This window comes from Arachis stenosperma, chromosome 4 (genome assembly GCF_014773155.1).
Source record: "Arachis stenosperma cultivar V10309 chromosome 4, arast.V10309.gnm1.PFL2, whole genome shotgun sequence".
In the NCBI taxonomy this organism is placed as follows: domain Eukaryota; kingdom Viridiplantae; phylum Streptophyta; class Magnoliopsida; order Fabales; family Fabaceae; genus Arachis; species Arachis stenosperma.
The window spans coordinates 82437320-82462211 of NC_080380.1; the positions used below are offsets into that span (position 1 = coordinate 82437320).

The window sequence follows — 24892 nt, forward strand, 5'->3', positions numbered from 1 at the left end:
GTTGTCATAGAGTACATTAGACTGATATATATAAAAGGTTGTCACTTAAAAATTGTAAAAATATGTTGGTGTAATTTGATTGTTCAATAAGATTTTTAATATTTTTTGGGACAACAGCTTCATTTATATTTTTATTTTTGAATGGAGAGGCTATAACTGGGTTATGTCCTTCCGTATTTGAAATAACAAAAGATCCTTTTGGAGAAAACTCATATCTAATTAAATTTTCATCTTTAACTTTTCATGTTGAAATAACATTTGTTGATGGCGAAATATTTTTGTGTTTAAAAGGATAATCAATATTATGTTTGATGGAATAAGCATGAAACCATTCAATATTATGTTTACAAAAGTCATTCTAGACTGGAGCCTATCTAATATGTACATAGAAGGTCCTAACCCTCACAAAAGTCTACAAAATGCGAGGAAAAATAAATTATACTTCTATCCTAGCTCTACTTCTCGTGGTGTAGTGGTGCACGAAATTGCAATCACACTTTTGCAATTCCGCACAACTAACCAGCAAGTGCACTGGGTCGTCCAAGTAATACCTTACGTGAGTAAGGGGTCGATCCCACGGAGATTGTCGGCTTGAAGCAAGCTATGGTTATCTTGTAACTCTTAGTCAGGATATCAATAATTCTCAGGTTTAATTGTGAAAAGTAAAAGAACATGAAACAAATACTTGTTTTGCAGTAATGGAGAACAGGTTGAGGTTTTGGAGATGCTCTATCTTCTGAATCTCTGCTTTCCTACTGTCTTCTTCTTCACGCACGCGAGGCTTCTTCCATGGCAAGCTGTATGTAGGTCAATGGCTACCTCCCATCCTCTCAGTGAAAATGTTCAACGCGCTCTGTCATAGCACGACTATTCATCTGTCGGTTCTCGATCATGTCGGAATAGAATCCAGTGATTCTTTTGCGTCTGTCACTAACGCCCCACAATCGCGAGTTTGAAGCTCGTCACAGTCATTCAATCCCAGAATCCTACTCAGAATACCACAGACAAGGTTTAGACCTTCCGGATTCTCAAGAATGACCGCCAATGGATTCTGGCTTATACCACGAAGATTCTGATTAAAGAATCCAAGAGATATCCACTCAAATCTAAGGTAGAACGGAGGTGGTTGTCAGGCACACGTTCATAGGTGAGAATGATGATAAGTGTCACGGATCATCACATTCATCAAGTTGAGGAACAAGTGATATCTTAGAATGGAAGCAAGCGTGATTGAATGAAAAACGGTAGTAATTGCATTAATCCATCAAGATACAGCAGAGCTCCTCACCCCCAACCATGGGGTTGAGAGACTCATACCGTAGAAGATACAATAAGAAATGTGTAGTGTGTCATGAGGTAAAGATACAATGTCAAAAGATCCTATTTATAGTGAACTAGTAACCTAGGATATACAAAAATGAGTAAATGACGTAAAAATCCACTTCCGGGGTCCACATGGTGTGTGCTTGGGCTGAGCATTGAAGCTTTCATGTGTAGAGACTTTTCCTGGAGTTAAACGCCAGCTTTTGTGCCAGTTTGGGCGTTTAACTCCAACTTTTGTGCCAGTTCCGGCGTTAAACGCCGGGAATTCTGAAGCTGATTTGCAACACCGGTTTGGGCCATCAAATCTCGGGCAAAGTATAGACTATTATACATTTCTGGAAAGCCCAGGATGTCTACTTTCCAACGCAATTGAGAGCGCGCCAATTGGGCTTCTGTAGCTCCAGAAAATCCACTTCGAGTGCAGGGAGGTCAGAATCCAACAGCATCTGCAGTCCTTTTCAGCCTCTGAATCAGATTTTTGCTCAGGTCCCTCAATTTCAACCAGAAAATACCTGAAATCACAAAAAAACACACAAATTCATATTAAAGCCCAGAAAAGTGAATTTTAACTAAAAACTAATAAAAATGTAATAAAAACTAACTAAAATATACTAAAAATATACTAAAAATAATGCCAAAAAGCGTATAAATTATCCGCTCATCATTACTGTTTTAGCCTCTTCTTTCATGGAAGGCTCACTACTTAGGTACAGATGTTGATTCCTGGCAACTGTATCAATGAGCTCTTGAGCTTCTTCAATTATCTTTCTTATGTGTATAGATCCACCAGCTAAGTGGTCCAAAGACATCTGAGCTTTTTCTGTAAGCCCATAATAGAAGATGTCTAACTGCACCCACTCTGAAAACATTTTAGAGGGGCATTTTCTTAGCATCTCTCTGTATCTCTCCCAGGCATCATTAAGAGATTCATTATCTCCTTGTTTAAAGCCTTGGATGTTCAGCCTTAGCTGTGTCATCCATTTTTGAGGGAAGTATTGATTAAGGAATTTTTCTGACAGCTATTTCCATGTCCTTATGCTAGCCTTAGGTTGGTTATTTAACCACCTCTTAGCTTGGTCTTTTACAGCAAATGAAAACAGTAATAATCTGTAGACATCCTGATCTACTTTCTTATCATGTACTGTGTCAGCAATTTGTAAAAACTGTACCAGAAACTCTGTAGGTTCTTCCTGTGGAAGACTGGAATACTGGCAACTTTGCTGCACCATGATAATGAGCTGAGGATTCAACTCAAAACTACTGACTCTGATGGAGGGTATACAGATACTACTCTCATATGAAGCAGTAGTGGGGTTAGCATATGACCCCAGAGTCCTTCTGGACTGTTCATTTCCACTTAGGTCCATGATGGAGAAAGGGAGATGATGTGGATTCATTTTATTTATTTTATTATATAAGAAAAATAATAAAATAAAATAAAATAAAAATAAAAAATAAAAAATTTGAAAATATTTTATGAAGATTTTCAAAAAAGTGAGGAGAGAGAAAGTGGTTAGGAAATTTTTGAAAAAGATGTGATTTTTTTTAAACTCTTAAAAGGATAAGATTTTGAAAAATTTTGAAATTTGAAATCTGAATTTTTTTTAAAAAATTCAAAATAATTGCTTAAAAATAGTTAGAAAAGATAATTTTTTTATTTTTGAATTTTATTATGAAAGAGAAAAACACACAAAAGACATAAGACTTAAAATTTTTAAATCCAATACTCCTTGTTTTCGAAAATTTTGGAGGAAAAATACCAAGGCACACCAAACTTAAAAATTTTAAGATCAAAACACAAAGAAGACTCAAGAACACCTTGAAGACTCACAAGAACACTAAGAACAAAAGAAAGAACACCAAACTTAAAATTTTTAGAAGACCAAATTAAAATTTTTGAAAACTAAAGAAAATTAACAAGAGAACACCAAACTTAAAGTTCGCACAAGACTTAATCAAAGAAATTTTTTTTTAAAAAGTTTTAAAAGGAAGATACCCAATTGCCAAGAACACAGGCCTACGCTCTAGCCAACTAAGCTATAAATTTAACGTGTTTTAATAAGATATTTAATAAATAAATTTTTTTTGAAAACTAAAAATTTGAAAATGCACAAGAAAAACAAGAAAAGACACAAAACAAGACAAACCAAAGATCAAACAAGAAAAATTGACAAGAACAATTTAAAGATCAAGGAAGAACAAAGAACATGCAACTCGAAAATTGAAAGACAAAGAAAAGCATGCAATTGACACCAAACTTAAAACATGACACTAAACTCACAGAAAAACTAAAATAAAAAATAATATTTTTGAAAAAAAATTTTGAAAAGAAAATAAAAGACTCTGACCCAAAAGACAAAATTTCCTTAATCTAAGCAACAAGATTCACCGTCAGTTGTTCAAACTCAAACAATCCCTGGCAGCGGCGCCAAAAACTTGGTGCACAAAAATTACACTCACACTATGTAATTCCGCACAACTAACCAGCAAGTGCACTGGGTCGTCCAAGTAATACCTTACGTGAGTAAGGGTCGATCCCACAGAGATTGCTGGCTTGAAGCAAGCTATGGTTATCTTATTATTCTTAGTCAGGATACCAATAGGGTTCTTTAGTTTCAGTTGTAAAAAGTGAAAGAGCATGAAATGAGTATTTGTTACGCAGTAATGGAGAATGTGTTGGAGTTTTGGAGATGCTTTGTCTTCTGAATCTCTGCTTTCTCCCTGTCTTCTTTTTCACGCACCCAAGGTTCCTCCCATGACAAGCTGTGTGTTGGTGGATCACCATTGTCAATGGCTACCATTCGTCCTCTCAGCGAAAATGGTCCAGGTGGCGCTGTCACCGCACGGCTAATCATCTATCGGTTCTCACTCATGCTGGAATAGGATCCATTGATCCTTTTGCGTCTGTCACTTCGCCCAACTCTTGTGAGTTTGAAGCTCGTCACAGTCATTCAATCCCTGAATCCTACTCGGAATACCACAGACAAGGTTTAAACTTTTCGGATTCACAAGAATGCTGCCAATGGATTCTAGCTCATACCACGAAGATTCTGATTAAGGAATCCAAGAGATATTCATTCACCATTGTCAATGGCTACCATTCGTCCTCTCAGCGAAAATGGTCCAGGTGGCGCTGTCACCGCACGGCTAATCATCTATCGGTTCTCACTCATGCTGGAATAGGATCCATTGATCCTTTTGCGTCTGTCACTTCGCCCAACTCTTGTGAGTTTGAAGCTCGTCACAGTCATTCAATCCCTGAATCCTACTCGGAATACCACAGACAAGGTTTAAACTTTTCGGATTCTCAAGAATGCTGCCAATGGATTCTAGCTTATACCACGAAGATTCTGATTAAGGAATCCAAGAGATATTCATTCAATCGAAGGTAGAACGGAGGTGGTTGTTAGGCAGCGTTCATAGATTGAGAATGGTGATGAGTGTCACGGATCATCACCTTCATCATGGTTACGTACGAATGAACATCTTAAAGAGAAACAAGCGTGTTTGAATAGAAAACAGAAATAATTGCATTAATTCATCGAGACGCTGCAGAGCTCCTCACCCCCAACAATGGAGTTTAGAGACTCATGCCGTCAGAGAATACAAAGTTCATATCTAAAATGTCATGGGGTACAAAATAAGTCTCTAAAAGTTGTTTAAATACTAAACTAGTAACCTAGGTTTACAGAAAATGAGTAAACTAAGATAGATAGTGCAGAAATCCACTTCTGGGGCCCACTTGGTGTGTGCTGGGGCTGGGACTTGAGCTTCTCATGTGCCTGGACTGTTTCTGGAGTTAAACGTCAGATTGTAACCTGTTTCTGGCGTTTAACTCCAACTTGCAACCTGTTTCTGGTGTTTAACGCCAGAATGCAACATGGAACTGTCATTAAATTCCAGTTTACATCGTTTATCTTCGAGAAAAGTATAGACTATTATATATTGCTGGAAAGCCCTGGATGTCTACTTTCTAACCCAATTAAGAGCGTGCCAATTGGACTTCTGTAGCTCCAAAAATTCTATTCTGAGTGCAGGGAGGTTAGAATCCAACAGCATCAGCAGTCCTTTTTCAGCCTGAATCAGATTTTTGCTCAGGTCCCTCAATTTCTGAAGCTGATTTGCAACGCCGGTTTGGGCCATCAAATCTCGGGTAAAGTATGAACTATTATATATTTCTGAAAAGCCCAGGATGTCTACTTTCCAACGCAAATAAGAGAGCACCAATTGGGCTTTTGTAGCTCCAGAAAATCCACTTTGAGTGCAGGGAGGTCAGAATCCAACAGCATCTGCAGTCATTTTTCAGCGTCTGAATCAGATTTTTGCTCAGGTCCCTCAATTTCAACCAGAAATTACCTGAAATCACAGAAAAATACACAAACTCATAGTAAAGCCCAAAAAAGTGAATTTTAAATAAAAACTCATAAAAATATACTAAAACTAACTAAAATGTACTAAAAACATACTAAAAACAGTGCCAAAAAGTGTATAAATTATTCGCTCATCATGTGGTATTCTCCGATGGGCTAGAGGCCAAATCGATGATTATATGGTCCTCCGAAGGTGGAATGATATCAGACGATGCTTCGTTGGAAGTGATCAACAGAAAGCCATTAGGCATGGCTAGCATCAAGGCCTTTTCTAAAGTACTGAACTGCCCATCCATCAGGTCCAGTGGTTGATAATCCGACACAGGCTCCACTGGTATCACTAGCTCTGGCACTGGGTCAAACTACTCAGGGTATATGGGCTGGATGTCAAAAGGAGGCCCTGGCTCAAGCTCCATAGTGTATAGTGGCTGAAGAAGAAAAGAAAAGTTGGAACCTCTCGAAAACAAATTTAAAAGTTAGATCCTCAATAACATTTCTCCTTTTTCATCATTCTTTCAAGAGCCAACAAGTTTAACATTCTTTAATCAAGAAATTCAAAAGACATATGCACTGTTCAAGCATTCATTCAGAAAACAAAAAGTATTGTCACCACATCAAACTAATTCAACTAGTTTCAGAGATGAATTCGAAATCCTGTAATTCTTGTTCTTTTGTGATTAAAGCATTTTTCATTTAAGAGAGGTGATGGATTCATAGTACATTCATAGCTTTAAGACATGAACCTTAAATTTTATTAATCATGAATTAAGAACAAGACTGAAAAATAGATATAAGATAGGACTAATAGTAATAGAAAACAAAATTTTAAATGACTCTAAAATAGACTCCTAATGATAGAGGTTATCACAGAGTTAGGACTCAACAACCTTGATCTTGAGAAGTGGATGCTCCCTCTACTTGTGGGGTATTTGAACTTTCAAGGGAGAGCTTCTGGCGCTTCAGCTCCTGTAGCTCACGCCCTTGCTTCTCTTGTTCCTTCAGCAATTTGCAGAGTATGCAGTTTTGATTCTGCTGTTCTTCCTTAATTTGTTCCATAGCTTCCTGCAGCTTGGCAACAGATGCTTCTAGGCGGGTCCAATAGTCAATTTCAGGAAGTTCAGGGAGGAACTCATGCGCCCTCCTTTTGATAGAGTTATCTTGCATTTGTCCTTCCATTGACTTCTTGGTGATTGGGTGTTCAATTAGGATGAATTCATCTACTCCCATCCTCACCCCAGCATCTTTACATAGCAAAGAGATTAAGCTTGGGTAAGCCAGTTTGGCTTCAGTGGAGTTCTTGTTTGCGATTGTGTAAATCTCACAAGCAATCAGATGATGAATCTCCACTTCTTTTCCCAGCATAATGCAATGAATCATCACTGCTCTCTTGATAGTAACCTCAGAACGGTTACTAGTGGGCAAAATAGAACGCCCAATGAAGTCTAACCAACCTCTTGCAACTGGTTTGAGATCTCCCCTCTTGAGTTGGTTTGGGACACCTTTTGAATTGGTCATCCACTTGGTTCCAGGGAGGCATATGTCCTTTAGAACTTGATCCAACCCCTTATCTACTCTCACCATTCTCCTATTAAAGGATTCAGGATCATCTTGTAGTTGAGGCAATTTGAAGACCTCTCTTATTTTGTCCAGATGGAAGTAAATAATTCTCCCTCTGACCATGGTTCTGTAGGTATGAAAAGCAGTTCCAGTCATTCTCTGCTTATCTGTCAGCCACAGATTTGAGTAGAATTCCTGAACCATATTTTTTCCAACCTTTGTCTCAGGGTTGGTTAGAACTTTCCATCCTCTGTTTCAAATTTGCTCTTGGATCTCCGGATATTCATCTTCTTTCAGATCAAATTTAACTTCCGGGATCACTGACCTTAGACCCATTATTTTGTGGTAAATGGTATGCATGTTCTTTGGTTAAGAACCTCTCTTGACTCCAAAGATCCTTTGGAGCATTCTCTTTCTTGCCTCTTGAATTGGTTTGTTTTCCTTTGGGAGCCATGATCTTGATGAGCCTTAGCTTAGTGATCACGGAAAAACACACCAAACTTAGAGGTTTGCTTGTCCTCAAGCAAAAAGAAAGGAAAGAGGAGAGAGAGGAGGAGAGCAAATTTGAATGGTGGGGGGAAAGGGGGATGGCCGAACGTGTATTTATAAGGGAGGGGGAGAGATTTCGAAAATTTTGAAGGAGATTTGAGAAGATATGGAAAGAATTTGAGAAGATATTAGAGTTTTTGAAGAAGATTTAGAAAGAATTTGAAAGAGATTTGAAGAATGATTTTAATTTTTTTTGAAATTTGAGGGTGAATGATGAAAGTTTGTAATGTGTTCATGCAGAAAATTATGGATCAAAACAAGAAAGTTTGAAAAAAATTGAAGTGGAAAACAAAATCTCTGTCCCCTACCTTTCTGGCGTTAAACGCCAGAATGGTATCCATTCTGGCGTTTAACACCCAATTGGTGGCCATTATGGGCGTTTAACGCCCAGCCTGACTGGTGTTAAACGCCAGAAATCCCTTTATTACTGGGCGTTTTGCTAAACGCCCAGGATGCTGCAATTCTGGTGTTAAACGCCCAGAATGGTACCCATTCTGGCGTTTAGCGTCCAAAATGGTACCTTTACTAGCGTTAAACTCTAGAATGGATACCATTCTGGGTGTTTAACGCCCAAAGTTCCCTTTACTGGTGTTTTTTCGCCAGAAAGCTCCTTTTCTCTGTTTTTTACACTGAATCCTTCTGTAACTCTGTGAATTCCTTCAATTATGATGATCAACCTTGGAGAATATGTATCAAACTTTTATTAAATAAAACAGATAACCTGCTAATGACTGGGTTGCCTCCCAGCAAGCGCTTCTTTATTGTCTTTAGTTGGACCTTTACTGAGATTCATTTAAGCCTTAATTTTGAGCATTCTTGCTCAAAATTGCTTTCAAGATAATGTTTGATCCTCTGTCCATATGGTGACACTCCTGTAATCACATACGAACCCATCTACCGGGATTTAAGTTTTCCTGGGAATAGTCTGAGCCTAGAGTTGAAGAGCAGAACTTTTTGTCCTGGCTCAAAGACTCTGGATGACAACTTCTTGTCATGCCACTTCTTTGCCTTTTCCTTATAAATTTTTGCATTTTCAAAGGCACTGAGTCTAAATTCATCTAGCTCATTTAGGTAGAGTAATATTTTTTCACCAGCTAACTTAGCATCCAGGTTTAGGAATCTGGTTGCCCAGTAGGCTTTATGTTCCAGTTCCACGGGCAGATGACAGGCCTTGCCATACACAAGTTGGTATGGAGAGGTTCCTATAGGAGTCTTGAATGCTGTTCTATATGCCCACAAAGCATCATCCAAGCTCTTTGCCCAATCCTTTCTACGGGCAATTACAGTCCGTTCCAGGATTCTTTTTAGCTCTCTGTTAGAGACTTCAGCTTGCCCATTTGTCTGTGGATGATACGGAGTTGCTACTTTGTGGCTAATTCCATATCGGACCATAGCAGAGTACAGCTGTTTATTGCAGAAATGAGTGCCCCCGTCACTGATTAGTACTCTGGGAACACCAAACCTGCTGAAGATGTATTTCTGGAGGAATTTCAGCACCGTCTTAGTATCATTAGTGAGTGTGGCAATTGCTTCTACCCATTTAGATACATAGTCCACTGCCACCAGAATGTAAGTGTTTGAGTTTGATGGTGGGAAAGGACCCATGAAGTCAATACCCCATACACATCAAACAATTCAATCTCTAAGATCCCTTGTTGAGGCATGGCGTACCCATGAGGCAAGTTACCAGCTCTTTGGCAACTGTCACAGTTACGCACAAACTCTCGGGCATCTCTATAGAGAGTAGGCCAGTAGAAGCCACATTGGAGGACCTTAGTGGCTGTTCGCTCACCTCCGAAATGTCCCCCATACTGTGATCCATGGCAATGCCACAGGATCCTTTGTGCTTCCTCTCTAGGTACACATCTGCGGATCATTCCGTCTGCACATCTCTTAAAGAGATATGGCTCATCCCATAGGTAGTACTTAGCATCTGAAATTAATTTCTTTCTTTGCACCTTGCTGTACTCTTGGGGTATGAACCTCACAGCTTTATAATTTGCAATGTCTGCAAACCATGGAGCTTCCTGAATGGCAAAGAGTTGCTCATCTGGAAAGGTCTCAGAGATCTCAGTAGAAGGGAGGGACGCCCCAGCTACTGGTTCTATTCGGGACAGATGATCAGCTACTTGGTTCTTTGTCCATTTTCTGTCTCTTATTTCTATATCAAACTCTTGCAGAAGAAGCACCCACCTTATGAGCCTGGGTTTTGAATCCTACTTTGTGAGTAAGTATTTAAGAGCAGCATGGTCAGTGTACACAATCACTTTTGACCCTACTAAATAGGATCTAAACTTGTCAATGGCATAGACCACTGCAAGTAACTCTTTTTCTGTGGTTGTGTAATTCTTCTCTGCATCATTTAGAACACGGCTAGCATAATAAATGACGTGCAGAAGCTTGTTATGCCTTTGTCCCAACACTGCACCAATGGCATGGTCACTGGCATCACACATTAGTTTGAATGACAATGTCCAGTCTGGTGCAGAGATGACTGGTGTCAAACGCCTGCAGACACTGTTTGTCAAACACAAATGGTGTGTCAGCAGCTAGCAGGTTGCTTAGAGGTTTTGCAATTTTTGAAAAACCCTTTATAAACCTTCTGTAGAATCCTGCATGCCCCAAAAAGCTTCTTATTGCCTTAACAGTGGCAGGTGGTGGTAATTTTTCAATTACCTCTACCTTTGCTTGATCCACCTCTATTCCCTTGCTTGAAATTTTGTGCCCAAGTACAATTCCTTCAGTCACCATAAAGTGACATTTCTCTCAGTTTAAGACCAGGTTAGTCTCTTGGTATATTTTCAGGACAAGTGCTAGATGATCAAGACAGGAGCTGAATGAGTCTCAAAATACTGAGAAGTCATCCATGAAGACTTCCAGGAACTTCTCTACCATATCAGAGAAGATGGAGAGCATGCACCTCTGAAAAGTTGCAGGTGCATTGCATAGACCAAAAGGCATTCTTCTGTAAGCAAACACACCAGAAGGACAGGTGAATGCTATTTTCTCTTGATCTTGAGGGTCCACTGCAATTTGATTATAGCCTGAATAGCCATCCAAAAAGCAATAATAATCGTGACCCGCTAGTCTTTCTAGCATCTGGTCTATGAATGGTAAAGGAAAATGATCCTTCCTGGTGGCTGTATTGAGCCTTCTGTAGTCAATACACATACGCCACCCTGTAACTGTTCTTGTAGGAACCAGTTCATTCTTTTCATTATGAACCACTGTCATGCCTCCCTTCTTGGGGACAACTTGGACAGGGCTCACCCAGGGGCTATCAGAAATAGGATAAATAATCCCAGCCTCTAGTAACTTAGTGACCTCTTTCTGCACCACCTCCTTCATGGCTGGATTTAGCCGCCTCTGTGGTTGAACCACTGGCTTGGTATTATCTTCCAATAGGATCTTGTGCATGCATCTTGCTGGGCTAATGCCCTTAAGATCACTTATGGACCACCCAAAAGTTGTCTTGTGTGTCTTTAGCACTTGAATTAGTGCTTCCTCTTCCTGTGAATTTAAAGCAGAGCTTATGATCACTGGAAAAGTGTCACCTTCTCCCAAAAATGCATACTTCAGGGATGGTGGTAGTGGCTTGAGCTCGGGTTTAGGAGGCTTATCCTCTTCCTGAGGAATTTTCAGAGGTTCTTTTATTTCCTCTGGTTCCTCCAGGTCAGGCTGAACATCTTTAAAGATATCCTCTAGCTCTGATTTGAGACTCTCAGTCATATTGATCTCTTCCACTAAAGAGTCAATAATATCAGCGCTCATGCAGTCATTTGATGTGTCTGGATGCTGCATAGCTTTGACAGCATTCAACTTGAACTCATCCTCATTGACTCTCAGGGTCACTTCCCCCTTTTGTACATCAATGAGAGTTCGTCCAGTTGCCAGGAAGGGTCTTCCTAGGATGAGAGTTGCACTCTTGTGCTCCTCCATTTCCAGCACTACAAAGTCAGTTGAAAAAGCAAATGGCCCAACCTTGACAATTATGTCCTCAATTATGCCTGATGGATACTTAATGGAGCCATCAGCAAGTTAGAGACATATCCGGGTTGGTTTGACTTCTTCAGCCAACCCAAGCTTTGTGATAGTGGATGCAGGTATTAGGTTGATACTTGCTCCAAGGTCACATAGGGCTGTCTTGGTACAAGCACCTTCTAATGTGCATGGTATCATAAAGCTTCCTGGATCTTGAAGCTTCTCTGGTAAGCTTTTCAGAATGACTGCACTGCATTCTTCAGTGAGAAACACCTTTTCAGTTTCTCTCCAATCCTTCTTATGACTTAAGATCTCTTTCATGAACTTGGCATAAGAAGGTATTTGCTCAAATGCCTCTGCAAACGGAATCTTTATTTCAAGAGTCCTGAGATAGTTTGCAAAGCGGGCAAATTGCTTATCCTGTTCTGCTTGGCGGAGTTTCTGAGGATAAGGCATCTTGGCTTTATATTCCTCAACCTTAGTTGCTGCAGGTTTATTCCCTACAGAGGTGGTTGGAGAAGCCTTTTTAGAGGGGTTACTATCAGCACTCTCAGGTGTCTGATTCCTCATTGGCGTTTGAACGCCAAGATTGGGTGAGGAATGGGCGTTTAACGCCAACTTTTCCTCCCTTTCTGGCGTTTGAATGCCAGAACTGGGCAAGGAATGGGCGTTTAACGCCAACTTTTCCCCCTTTTCTGGCATTTGAACGCCAGGAGTATTCCTCTCTGGGCTCTTACTGTCCTCAGAGGGATTTTGGACAGTGGTTTGGTTATCCTCTATCAGTTGTTCCCTTCTTGGCTTTTTGCCACTTTGAGCAGTGTTATTCAATGTCTTTCCACTCCTCAGTTGAACTGCTTGGCATTCTTCTGTTATCTGTTTAGATAACTGCTGTTTTGTCTGATTCAATTGTGATTCTATGTTCTTGTTAGCAATTTTAGTTTCTTGGAGCATCTCTTTAAATTCTGCTAACTATTTTGTCATCAGGTGTAATTGCTGATTAAGCTCAACAATCTGTTCTTGAGGATTAGGATCAGTAGCTACTGCCATAGCTTCTTCTTTTGTAGAGGACTCATTGCTAGAGTACAAATGTTGATTTCTAGCAACAGTATCTATGAGTTCTTGAGCCTCTTCAATCGTTTTTCTCATGTGTATAGATCCACCAGCTGAGTGGTCTAAAGACATCTGAGCTTTTTCTGTAAGCCCATAGTAGAAGATGTCAAACTGTACCCATTCTGAAAACATTTCAGAGGGGCATTTCCTTAGCATACCTCTATACCTCTCCCAAGCATTATAAAGGGATTCATTATCCTCTTGTTTAAAGCCTTGGATGTCCAGCCTTAGCTGTGTCATCCTTTTTGGAGGGTAAAATTGATTCAGGAATTTGTCTGATAACTGTCTCCATGTTTTTATGCTTGCTGTGGGTTGGTTATTCAACCACCTCTTAGCTTGATCTTTTACAGCAAATGGAAACAGTAACAATCTGTAGACATCCTGATCCACCTCTTTATCACGTACTGTATCAGCAATTTGTAAGAACTGTGTCAGAAACTCAGTAGGTTCTTCCTATGAAAGACCGGAATACTGGCAATTTTGCTGCACCATGATAATGAGTTGAGGATTTAGCTCAAAGCTGCTTGCTTTAATGGGAGGTATACAGATGCTACTCCCATATGCAGCTGTACTAGGGTTAGCATATGACCCCAAAGTCCTTCTGGACTGCTCAATTCCACTTAGGTCCATGATGGAGAAAGGAAAATGATATGGATTCACAAGTAAAGTAAAAAAAAAAAATTTCTTTTTTTTTTAAAGTAACCGAAAATAATAAACTAAAATGAATGAAAAATAAAATAAAAATTCAAAAACCAAAAGAGAATAAAATCAAAGAAAATTGAAAACTAAATTAATTAACTACTTAAAAAGATTTTGGAATTAGCAATTAAGAAGATACGATTGAAAACTATTTTGAAAAAGATTTGATTTTTGAAAAGAGGAAAGAGAAAAACAACAAAATGACACCAAACTTAAAATTTTTTAGAAAATCAAACGCAAATTTTCGAAAACCTAAAGGAAAACACAAGGAAGACACCAAACTTAGAATTTTTAAAGATCAAGAAAGGACTAAGAACATGCAAATTCAAAAAATTAAAAGAAAACAAAAGCATGCAATTGACACCAAACTTAAAATATGAAACTAAACTCAAATAAAAGACTCTAAACCAGCAAAAAATAAAAAAATCCTAATCTAAGCAACAAGATAAACCGTCAGTTGTCCAAACTCGAACAATTTCCGGCAACGATGCCAAAAACTTGGTGCACGAAATTGCAATCACACTTTTGCAATTCCGCACAACTAACCAGCAAGTGCACTGGGTCGTCCAAGTAATACCTTACGTGAGTAAGGGTCAATTCCATGGAGATTGTCGGCTTGAAGCAAGCTATGGTTATCTTGTAACTCTTAGTCAGGATATCAATAATTCTCAGGTTTAATTGTGAAAAGTAAAAGAACATGAAACAAATACTTGTTTTGCAGTAATGGAGAACAGGTTGAGGTTTTGGAGATGCTCTATCTTCTGAATCTTTGCTTTCCTACTGTCTTCTTCTTCACGCACGCAAGGCTCCTTCCATGGCAAGCTGTATGTAGGGTTTCACCGTTGTCAATGGCTACCTCCCATCCTCTCAGTAAAAATGTTCAACGCGCTCTGTCACAGCACGGTTATTCATCTGTCGGTTCTCGATCATGTCGGAATAGAATCCAGTGATTCTTTTGTGTCTGTCACTAACGCCCCACAATCGCGAGTTTGAAGCTCGTCACAGTCATTCAATCCCAGAATCCTACTCAGAATACCACAGACAAGGTTTAGACCTTCCGGATCCTCAAGAATGGCCACCAATGAAATTAGTCCCAAATGAAATTATGGAAATCTCTTTATAGATTGTCACCTTGAAGCAGTACTCATTTTCTAGCATTTTTCTTTCTTTTTGGAATTTGGCCTCGACTCTAGGTATCATGTCCCAAAGCGGCTTTTTAAGATAAGCTTTCAATCAATACTCCCAAACTAGTTGGTCTAAGGTATTATGTGTTGAAGCACCCCTTAGGATATACTTGTTGAAGCCTCTCTCTTTGACATAAATCCACCACAAGCATTTAACTAGGACAATAACTCTTTGAGTTCTTGTTTCTTTCTTTTTCTTCCTAGTAATTGATGCTCAAAGCCTTGGGCTTGTTCTTTATTTTTTTTCTTTTTTTTTCTTTTGTTACTGCTTCTTGGATCAATAGATGTTTGAGAAATTCCATAATACTTCTCTAAACTTCATTTCCTGTCTATGAGCTCCCATGCAAGTTTTCACAAACATGCAACCTCAATACACAATCATACAATCAGAACCTCCACTCCTTTTAATCTTTTTCTTGCCCTAAGATTTATAAAAATCTTCAACATTTTCCTTTCAAAAGAATGTTTTCTTTGTTGCATTCTTAGAGATATTGGGTGCAAGTAAAATTCAAGATGATAATCATGATATCATAGCAACATGTTACAAATCAAATATCAAATTATGCTTATTCACAAGGAATAATCACACATGCATACAAAGAAAATAGAAGACGATCATGCAATTTAAAGTACTGGAAATAAGAAAGAGGAAAAAGGAACTTTACCACCTTGTAGTTCATCTTCATTGTTGTTGTCCTTTTCCTCCTATTCTTCCCCCTTCCCACACTCAACTTAGAATGATTGCTTATACTCAAGTGGTGCGCGAAATTGTGAACAATACTTTTCACAACTCTCATAATCCCTGGTCATGAACTCCAAAAACTTGGTGGTTCAATTCCATGGCATTACACAACTTCGCACAACTAACCAGCAAGTGCACTGGGTCGTCCAAGTAATACCTTACGTGAGTAAGGGTCGATCCCACGGAGATTGTTAGCATTGAAGCAAGCTATGGTCATCTTGTAAATCTTAGTCAGGCAAACTCAATTGTATATGATGATGAACGAAAATAATATAAAGATAAAGATAGTGATACTTATGTATATCATTGGTGTAAGAGCTTCAGACAAGCGTATGAAGATGCCTTCCCTTCCGTCTCTCTGCTTTCCTACTGCCTTCATCCAATCCTTCTTACTCCTTTCCATGGCAAGCTCGTGTAGGGTTTCACTGTTGTCAGCAGCTACCTCCCATCCTCTCAGTGAAAGCGATTGCATATGCTCCGTCACAGCATAGCGGAATTCATCTGTCGGTTCTCAATCAGACCGGAATAGAATCCATTGATTCTTTTGGCGTCTGTCACTAACGCCCCGCCCTCAGGAGTTTGAAGCACGTCGCAGTCATTCAGTCATTGAATCCTACTCAGAATACCACAGACAAGGTTTAGACCTTCCGGATTCTCTTGAATGCCGCCATCAGGTCCTGCCTATACCACGAAGACTCTGACCTCACAGAATGGTTGGCTCGTTTGTCAGGCGAGCACTCGGTTGTCAGGCGATCAACCATGCATCGTGCAATCAGGAATCCAAGAGATATTCACTAAGCCTCAGATGCTTGTAGAACAAGAATGGTTGTCAGTCACCTTGTTCATGGGTGAGAATGGTGATGGGCGTCAATCATCACCTTCATCATGTTGAAGAACAAGTGATATCTTGGACAAAGAACAAGCGGAATTGAATAGAAGAACAATAGTAATTGCATTAATACTCGAGGTACAGCAGAGCTCCACACCTTAATCTATGGTGTGTAGAAACTCCACCGTTGAAAATACATAAGAACAAGGTCTAGGCATGGCCGAATGGCCAGCCTCCCAAAGATCTAAGATAGCATAAAACAAAGATAGATACCAAAAGTCTCTGCCAAAAGTCCTACTTATAGAAAACTAGTACATAGATGAGTAAATGACATAAAAATCCACTTCCGGGCCCACTTGGTGTGTGCTTGGGCTGAGCAATGAAGCTTTTTCGTGTAGAGACTCTCCTTGGAGTTAAACGCCAGCTTTAGTGCCAGTTTGGGCGTTTAACTCCCAATTAGGTGCCAGTTCCGGCGTTTAACGCTGGAATTTCTTGAGGTGACTTTGAACGCCGGTTTGGGCCATCAAATCTTGGGCAAAGTATGGACTATTATATATTGCTGGAAAGCCCAGGATGTATACTTTCCAACGCCATTGAGAGCGCGCCAATTGGGCTTCTGTAGCTCCAGAAAATCCACTTCGAGTGCAGGGAGGTCAGAATCCAACAGCATCTGCAGTCCTTTTGAGTCTCTGGATCAGATTTTTGCTCAGGTCCCTCAATTTCAGCCAGAAAATACCTGAAATCACAGAAAAACACACAAACTCATAGTAAAGTCCAGAAAAGTGAATTTTAACTAAAAACTAATAAAATATACTAAAACTAACTAGATCATACTAAAAATATACTAAAAACAATGCCAAAAAGCATACAAATTATCCGCTCATCATCAAGCAACAATTAAAACAGTGGTAATGGGGCCTATGATGGATTATGAGTGTCTTACGCCATGAAATGTGAGTAATGCATTTGCTTAAGCAAGCAAAATTAAGGATACAATAAAGGCACAAGAAGTAAAATAGAGACAATGTGATTGCATTAATAAGTGGTGTTGGCATGGTACTTTGCATGAAAGTTAAGTGGCAACACCAAGCTTAGTGTGACACTTTCATTTTAGAATGATGCAAATACCCAGTGAAGATTGAAAATTATGTTGTTGCATGGCAACACCAAACTTAGAATGCAATCATATGCCAAATTATTGAAAGTAAACTAATCAAGGAAAGAAAATGTTACCTACGGTTGAGTTGCCTCCCAACAAGCACTCTTTAATGTCATTAGCTTGACATGTTATTCATGACTTTCTTCCTCTTCTTCCAGTTTGTTAAGAGGAATGACCTCAAGAGGAAAGAGGAGCCAGTTAATGCCCCTTGTTTTGAGTGCCTCTCCCCAGCAAGCTTTCTTTTGTTGTTAGCTTGAATAAACTTGCTTGTTGGGGTAGGGGTGGGATGGCTTTTGGTTAACCTTTTCTTCTTCATGGATATTATCTTTCTTTTCTTGGTCACCATCCTCTTTTAGTGCTCATGTTGATTGCCTTCACCACCTTGATTTCAGGATTTGGGTGTGTATGATGGTTGGAGCATCCTCTTCATCAAGTGCTTCTTGAATTGGTGGTTCAATGAACTCACCCTTTATGCAACTCTCTATTTTATTGGAGTAGTGTGGACTCCCTTGATTGACTTCCTCCCTTTCTTCTACATGATGTTGCATTGAGTCTTTTGGGAGTGAGTTTGCATGTTCCTTTGTCACCACTAGTAACTTCTGTGGGTATGGAGCCTTAGGCTTATATATTCTCACAACCTCCTCCTTCTTCATATGAATCTCACTTGGTATGGCTGCCTCTTTTCTTGTTCTTCTGATTCCTCCCTTGTTCTTGACCTTGAATGAAACTCCTCTGTTTCTGGAGAGAGTGAAGTGGTCTCTCTTTGTGATCTCAGCTCTTCAATGAATTGTTCTTCAGAATAGAGTTGTGTATTCTGTCTCAATTTTTCTTCATGGTCCTATTTTGCTATTTTCTCCTCTTCGTTTGTCTTTATCATTTCTTCAACGAAAAGTTCTATCCTAGCGAGTCTATCTTCTTCTCTACTTTTTTTTAGTTCTTCAATGATAAGCTCCATCCAGGCAAGTCTATCTAAAGGAGGTTGGCTAGGTTGTAATGGTTGGTCGTGGTTGGCTTGTGAATGGAATTGGTTGTTTTGTGATTGTGTGTTTTGAAAGTTTTATGACTCTTGTGGGTAGTGGATTGAGCTTTGTGGATGATGAAATGAATTATATGAATTTGGGATAGAATTTTGTGCTGAGGTATACTCAAGTGATGAAGAATTTAGGCACGTCAAACTTGGAGGTGAGGTTGCATAATTGAGAGGTGATGGCTCTTGATGAATGGGGTATGAATGAGTGAAATCTCTTTGATTTTGATCTTCCCAGCCACCACTTGAGTAGTGATCAATTTCACCAAAATATGGACTATTTTGTGGCTCTGGAAAGTACCCCATTTCATGTTCTTGATACTCCCACCCAACATGAGCATAGTAAAGTGAATCATTCTGTGGTGGTGGAGAGTTTCCCATGAAATTTGATTGACTAAAATATGATGGATGCTCCTTTCTTTCCTGCAAAAAGCTCTGTCTCAAAAAATAATCACTAAAAGAAATTGGTATCTCCATTGTAATAAATGAGGGATTCTTAGTGAGGCAATATCACAAACAGTTAGTTAGCAAAAGAAAATAAGAAACTAAAGAAAACAAAGACAAAAGAAAAGTGTCTAATCTAGTAAATCAATCAACCGGTAGTTTGTTAATCATAATTAATCCCCGACAATGGAGCCATAAACTTGATGCACATAAAACTTATATCTCAACAAATCTCCCTTCGACAAGTATACCAAATTTGTCGTCAAGTAAAAACTCACAATAGAGTGAGGTCGAATCCACAGGGATTAACGGAATAAGCAATCAATGGTGTGTAGAAACTCCACCGTTGAAAATACATAAGAACAAGGTCTAGGCATGGCCGAATGGCCAGCCTCCCAAAGATCTAAGATAGCATAAAACAAAGATAGATACCAAAAGTCTCTGCCAAAAGTCCTACTTATAGAAAACTAGTACATAGATGAGTAAATGACATAAAAATCCACTTCCGGGCCCACTTGGTGTGTGCTTGGGCTGAGCAATGAAGCTTTTTCGTGTAGAGACTCTCCTTGGAGTTAAACGCCAGCTTTAGTGCCAGTTTGGGCGTTTAACTCCCAATTAGGTGCCAGTTCCGGCGTTTAACGCTGGAATTTCTTGAGGTAACTTTGAACGCCGGTTTGGGCCATCAAATCTTGGGCAAAGTATGGACTATTATATATTGCTGGAAAGCCCAGGATGTCTACTTTCCAACGCCGTTGAGAGCGCGCCAATTGGGCTTCTGTAGCTCCAGAAAATCCACTTCGAGTGCAGGGAGGTCAGAATCCAACAGCATCTGCAGTCCTTTTGAGTCTCTGGATCAGATTTTTGCTCAGGTCCCTCAATTTCAGCCAGAAAATACCTGAAATCACAGAAAAACACACAAACTCATAGTAAAGTCCAGAAAAGTGAATTTTAACTAAAAACTAATAAAAATATACTAAAAACTAACTAGATCATACTAAAAATATACTAAAAACAATGCCAAAAAGCATACAAATTATCCGCTCATCACAACACCAAACTTAAATTGTTGCTTGTCCCCAAGCAACTGAAAATCAAATAAGATAAAAAGAAGAGAATATGCAATGAACTCCAAAAACATCTATGAAGATCAGTATTAATTAGATGAGCGGGGCTTTTAACTTTTTGTCTCTGAATAGTTTTGGCATCTCACTCTATCCCTTGTAATTCAGAATGATTGGCTTCTTTAGGAACTCAGAATCCAGATAGTGTTAATGATTCTCCTAGTAAAGTATGATGATTCTTGAACATAGCTATTTCTTGAGTCTTGGCCGTGGCCCAAAGCACTCTGTCTTCCAGTATTACCACCGGATACATACATGCCACAGACACATAATTGGGTGAACCTTTTCAGATTGTGACTCAGCTTTGCTAAAGTCCCCAATTAGAGGTGTCCAGGGTTCTTAAGCACACTCTTATTTGCCTTGGATCACAACTTTATTTCTTTCTTTTTCTTTTTTTTCGAAATTTTTTTTTTTTTGCTTTTTCTTGCTTCAAGAATCATTTTTAATGATTTTTCAGATCCTCAGTAACATGTCTCTTTTTTCATCATTCTTTCAAGAGCCAATATTCATGAACCACAAATTCAAAAGACATATGCACTGTTCAAGCATACATTCAGAGAACAAAAGTGTTGCCACCACATCAAAATAATTAAACTATTATAAAATTCAGAATTCATGCAATTCTTTCCTTTTCAATTAAGCACGTTTTTATTCAAGAAAGGTGATGGATTCATAGGACATTCATAACTTTAAGGCATAGACACTAAGACACAAATGATCACAAGACACAAACATGGACAAACATAAAGCATAAAAATCGAAAAACAGAAGAATAAAGAACAAGGAAATCAAGGAACGGGTCCACCTTAGTGATGGCGGCTCTTTCTTGCTCTTGAAGATCCTATGGAGTGCTTGAGCTCCTCAATGTCTCTTCCTTGTCTTTGTTGCTCCTCCCTCATGATTCTTTGGTCTTCTCTAATTTCATGGAGGAGAATGGAGTGTTCTTGATGCTCCACCCTTAGTTGTCCCATGTTGGAACTCAATTCTCCTAGGGAGGTGTTTAATTGCTCCCAATAATTTTGTGGAGGAAAGTGCATCCCTTGAGGAATCTCAGGGATCTCATGGTGAGAGGGGTCTCTTGTGTACTCCATCCTTTTCTTGGTGATGGGCTTGTCCTCATCAATGGGGGTATCTCCCTCTATGTCAACTCCAACTGAATAACAGAGGTGACAGATGAGATGAGGAAAGGCTAACCTTGCCAAAGTGGAGGTCTTGTCCGCCACCTTGTAGAGTTCTTGGGCTATAACCTCATGAACTTCTATTTCTTCTCCAATCATGATGCTATGGATCATGATGGCCCGGTCTATGGTAACTTCGGACCGGTTGCTAGTGGGAATGATTGAGCGTTGTATGAACTCTAACCATCCTCTAGCCACGGGCTTGAGGTCATGCCTTCTCAATTGAACCGGCTTTCCTCTTGAATCTTGCTTCCATTGTGCGCCCTCTTCACATATGATTGTGAGGACTTGGTCTAACCTTTGATCAAAGTTGACCCTTCTAGTGTAAGGGTGCTCATCTCCTTGCATCATAGGCAAGTTGAACGCCACCCTCACACTCTCTGGACTAAAATCCAAGTATTTCCCCCGAACCATAGTGAGATAATTCTTTGGATTCGGGTTCACACTTTGGTCATGGTTCTTGGTGATCCATGCATTGGCATAGAACTCTTGAACCATCAAGATTCCGACTTGTTGAATGGGGTTGGTAAGTACTTCCCAACCTCTTCTTCGGATCTCATGGCGGATCTCCGGATATTCACCCTTTTTGAGTGAAAAGGGGACTTCGGGGATCACCTTCTTCAAGGCCACAACTTCATAGAAGTGGACTTGATGCACCCTTGAGAGGAATCTATCCATCTCCCATGACTCGGAGGTGGAAGCCTTTGCCTTCCCTTTCCTCTTTCTAGAGGTTTCTCCGGCCTTGGATGCCATAAATGGTTATGGAAAAACGAAAAAGCAACGCTTTTACCACACCAAACTTAAAATGTTTGCTCGTCCTCGAGCAAAAGAAGAAAGAAGAGAGTAGAAGAAGAAGAAATGAGGAAGAGGGGAAGGTGGTGTGTTCGGCCAAGAAGGGAAAGAAGGGGTGTTTAGGTTGTGTGAAAATGAAGGGTTGAAGAAGGGTATATATAGGAGAGAGGGGGGTAATGGTTCGGCCATTATGGGTGGGTTTGGGAGGGAAAGTGGTTTGAATTTGAAGGGTGAGGTTGGTGGGGTTTTATGAAGGATGGATGTGAGTGGTGAAGAGAAAGATGGGATTTGATAGGTGAAGGGTTTTTGGGGAAGAGGTATTGAGGTGATTGGTGAATGGGGGAAGAAGAGAGAGAGTGATGGTGGGGTCCTGTGGGGTCCACAGATCCTGTGGTGTCCAGGAAAAGTCATCCCTGCACCAAATGTTGCTCAAAATCACGTTTTGAGCTATTTCTGGCGTTAAACGCCGGGCTGGTGCCCATTCCTGGCGTTTAACGCCAGGTTGTTGCCCTTTACTGGCGTTTAACGCCAGTCTGGTGCCCCTTTCTGGCGTTAAACGCCCAGAATGGTGCCAGACTGGGCGTTAAACGCCCAACAGCTAGCATTACTGGCGTTTGAACGCCAGCTTCTTCTCCTCCAGGGTGTGCTGTTTTTCTTCCTGTTTTTCATTCTGTTTTTGCTTTTTTCATTGTTTTTGTGACTTCTTATGATCATCAACCTACAAAAAAGATAAAATAACAAAAGAAAATAGTTAACTATAAAACATTGGGTTGCCTCCCAACAAGCGCTTCTTTAATGTCATTAGCTTGACAGAGGACTCTCATGGAGCCTCAGAAATACTCAGAACCGTGTTGGAACCTCCCAACACCAAACTTAGAGTTTGAATGTGGGGGTTCAACCCCAAACTTAGAGTTTGGTTGTGGCCTCCCAACACCAAACTTAGAGTTTGACTGTGGGGGCTCTGCTTGGCTCTGTTTTGAGAGAAGCTCTTCATGCTTCCTCTCCATGATGATAGAGGGATGTCCTTGGGCCTTAAACACCAAGGATTCTTCATTCACTTGAATGATCAACTCTCCTCTATCAACATCAATCACAGCCTTTGCTGTGGCTAGGAAGGGTCTGCCAAGGATGATGGATTCATCCATGCACTTCCCAGTCTCTAGGACTATGAAATCAGTAGAGATGTAATGGTCTTCAATCTTCACCAAAACATTCTCTACAAGTCCATGAGCTTGTTTTCTTGAATTGTCTGCCATCTCTAATGAGATTCTTGCAGCTTGCACCTCAAAGATCCCTAATTTCTCCATTACAGAGAGGGGCATGAGGTTTACACTTGACCCTAAGTCACACAAGGCCTTCTTGAAGGTCATGGTGCCTATGGTACAAGGTATAGAAAACTTCCCAGGATCCTGCCTCTTTTGAGGCAGTTTCTGCCTAGACAAGTCATCCAGTTCTTTGGTGAGCAAAGGTGGTTCATCCTCCCAAGTCTCATTTCCAAATAACTTGTCATTTAGCTTCATGATTGCTCCAAGGTATTTAGCAACTTGCTCTTCAGTGACATACTCATCCTCTTCAGAGGAAGAATACTCATCAGAGCTCATGAATGGCAGAAGTAAGTCCAATGGAATCTCTATGGTCTCATTTTGAGCCTCAGATTCCCATTGTTCCTCATTGAGGAACTCAGAGGAGATTGGTACACGCCCACTGAGGTCTTCCTCAGTGGCGTCTTCCTCCTCTCTTTCCTCTCCATATTCGGCCATGTCTATGGCTTTGCACTCTCCTTTTGGATTTTCTTCTGTATTACTTGGGAGAGTGCTAGGAGGGAGTTCAGTAACTTTCTTGCTCAGCTGACCCACTTGTCCTTCCAAATTTCTGATGGAGGACCTTGTTTCATTCATGAAACTTTGAGTGGTCTTTATTAGATCAGAGACCATTGTTGCTAAGTCAGAAGTATTCTGCTTAGAACTCTCTGTCTGTTGCTGAGAAGATGATGGAAAAGGCTTGCTATTGCTAAACCTGTTTCTTCCACCATTATTGTTATTGAAACCTTGTTGAGGTCTCTCTTGATTCTTCCATGAGAGATTTGGGTGATTTCTCCATGAAGAATTATAGGTGTTTCCATAGGGTTCTCCTAGGTAATTCACCTCTTCCATGGAAGGGTTCTCAGGATCATAAGCTTCTTCCTCAGATGAAGCATCCTTAGTACTGTTTGGTGCATTTTGCATTCCAGACAGACTCTGAGAAATCAAATTGACTTGTTGAGTCAATATCTTGTTCTGAGCCAATATGGCATTCAGAGTGTCAATCTCATGAACTCCTTTCTTCTGACTAGTCCCATTGTTCACAGGATTCCTTTCAGAAGTGTACATGAATTGGTTATTTGCAACCATTTCAATCAATTCTTGAGCTTCTGCCGGCGTCTTCTTCAGATGAAGAGATCCTCCAGCAGAGCTATCCAAGGACATCTTAGATAGTTCAGAGAGACCATCATAGAAAATACCTATGATGCTCCATTCAGAAAGCATGTCTGAGGGACATCTTCTGATTAATTGTTTGTATCTTTCCCAAGCTTCATAGAGGGATTCTCCATCCTTCTGTCTGAAGGTTTGGACTTCCACTCTAAGCTTACTCCATCTTTGTGGTGGAAAGAACTTTGCCAAGAAGGCATTGACCAGCTTTTCCCAAGAGTCCAGGCTTTCTTTAGGTTGAGAATCCAACCATATTCTAGCTCTGTCTCTTACAGCAAAAGGGAATAGCATCAGTCTGTAGACCTCAGGGTTAACCCCATTAGTCTTGACTGTGTCACAGATTTGCAAGAATTCAGCTA

At 40.0% G+C, this 24892-nt stretch overlaps 1 non-coding gene across 1 annotated transcript; it reads left to right on the top strand.

The window, feature by feature from the left end:
* Positions 1 to 24584: 24584 nt before the first annotated feature.
* On the top strand, positions 24585 to 24692 carry LOC130978144 (small nucleolar RNA R71). Its single transcript, XR_009085803.1, has one exon. It is a non-coding gene; the product is annotated as a small nucleolar RNA R71 (small nucleolar RNA).
* Positions 24693 to 24892: the final 200 nt, after the last annotated feature.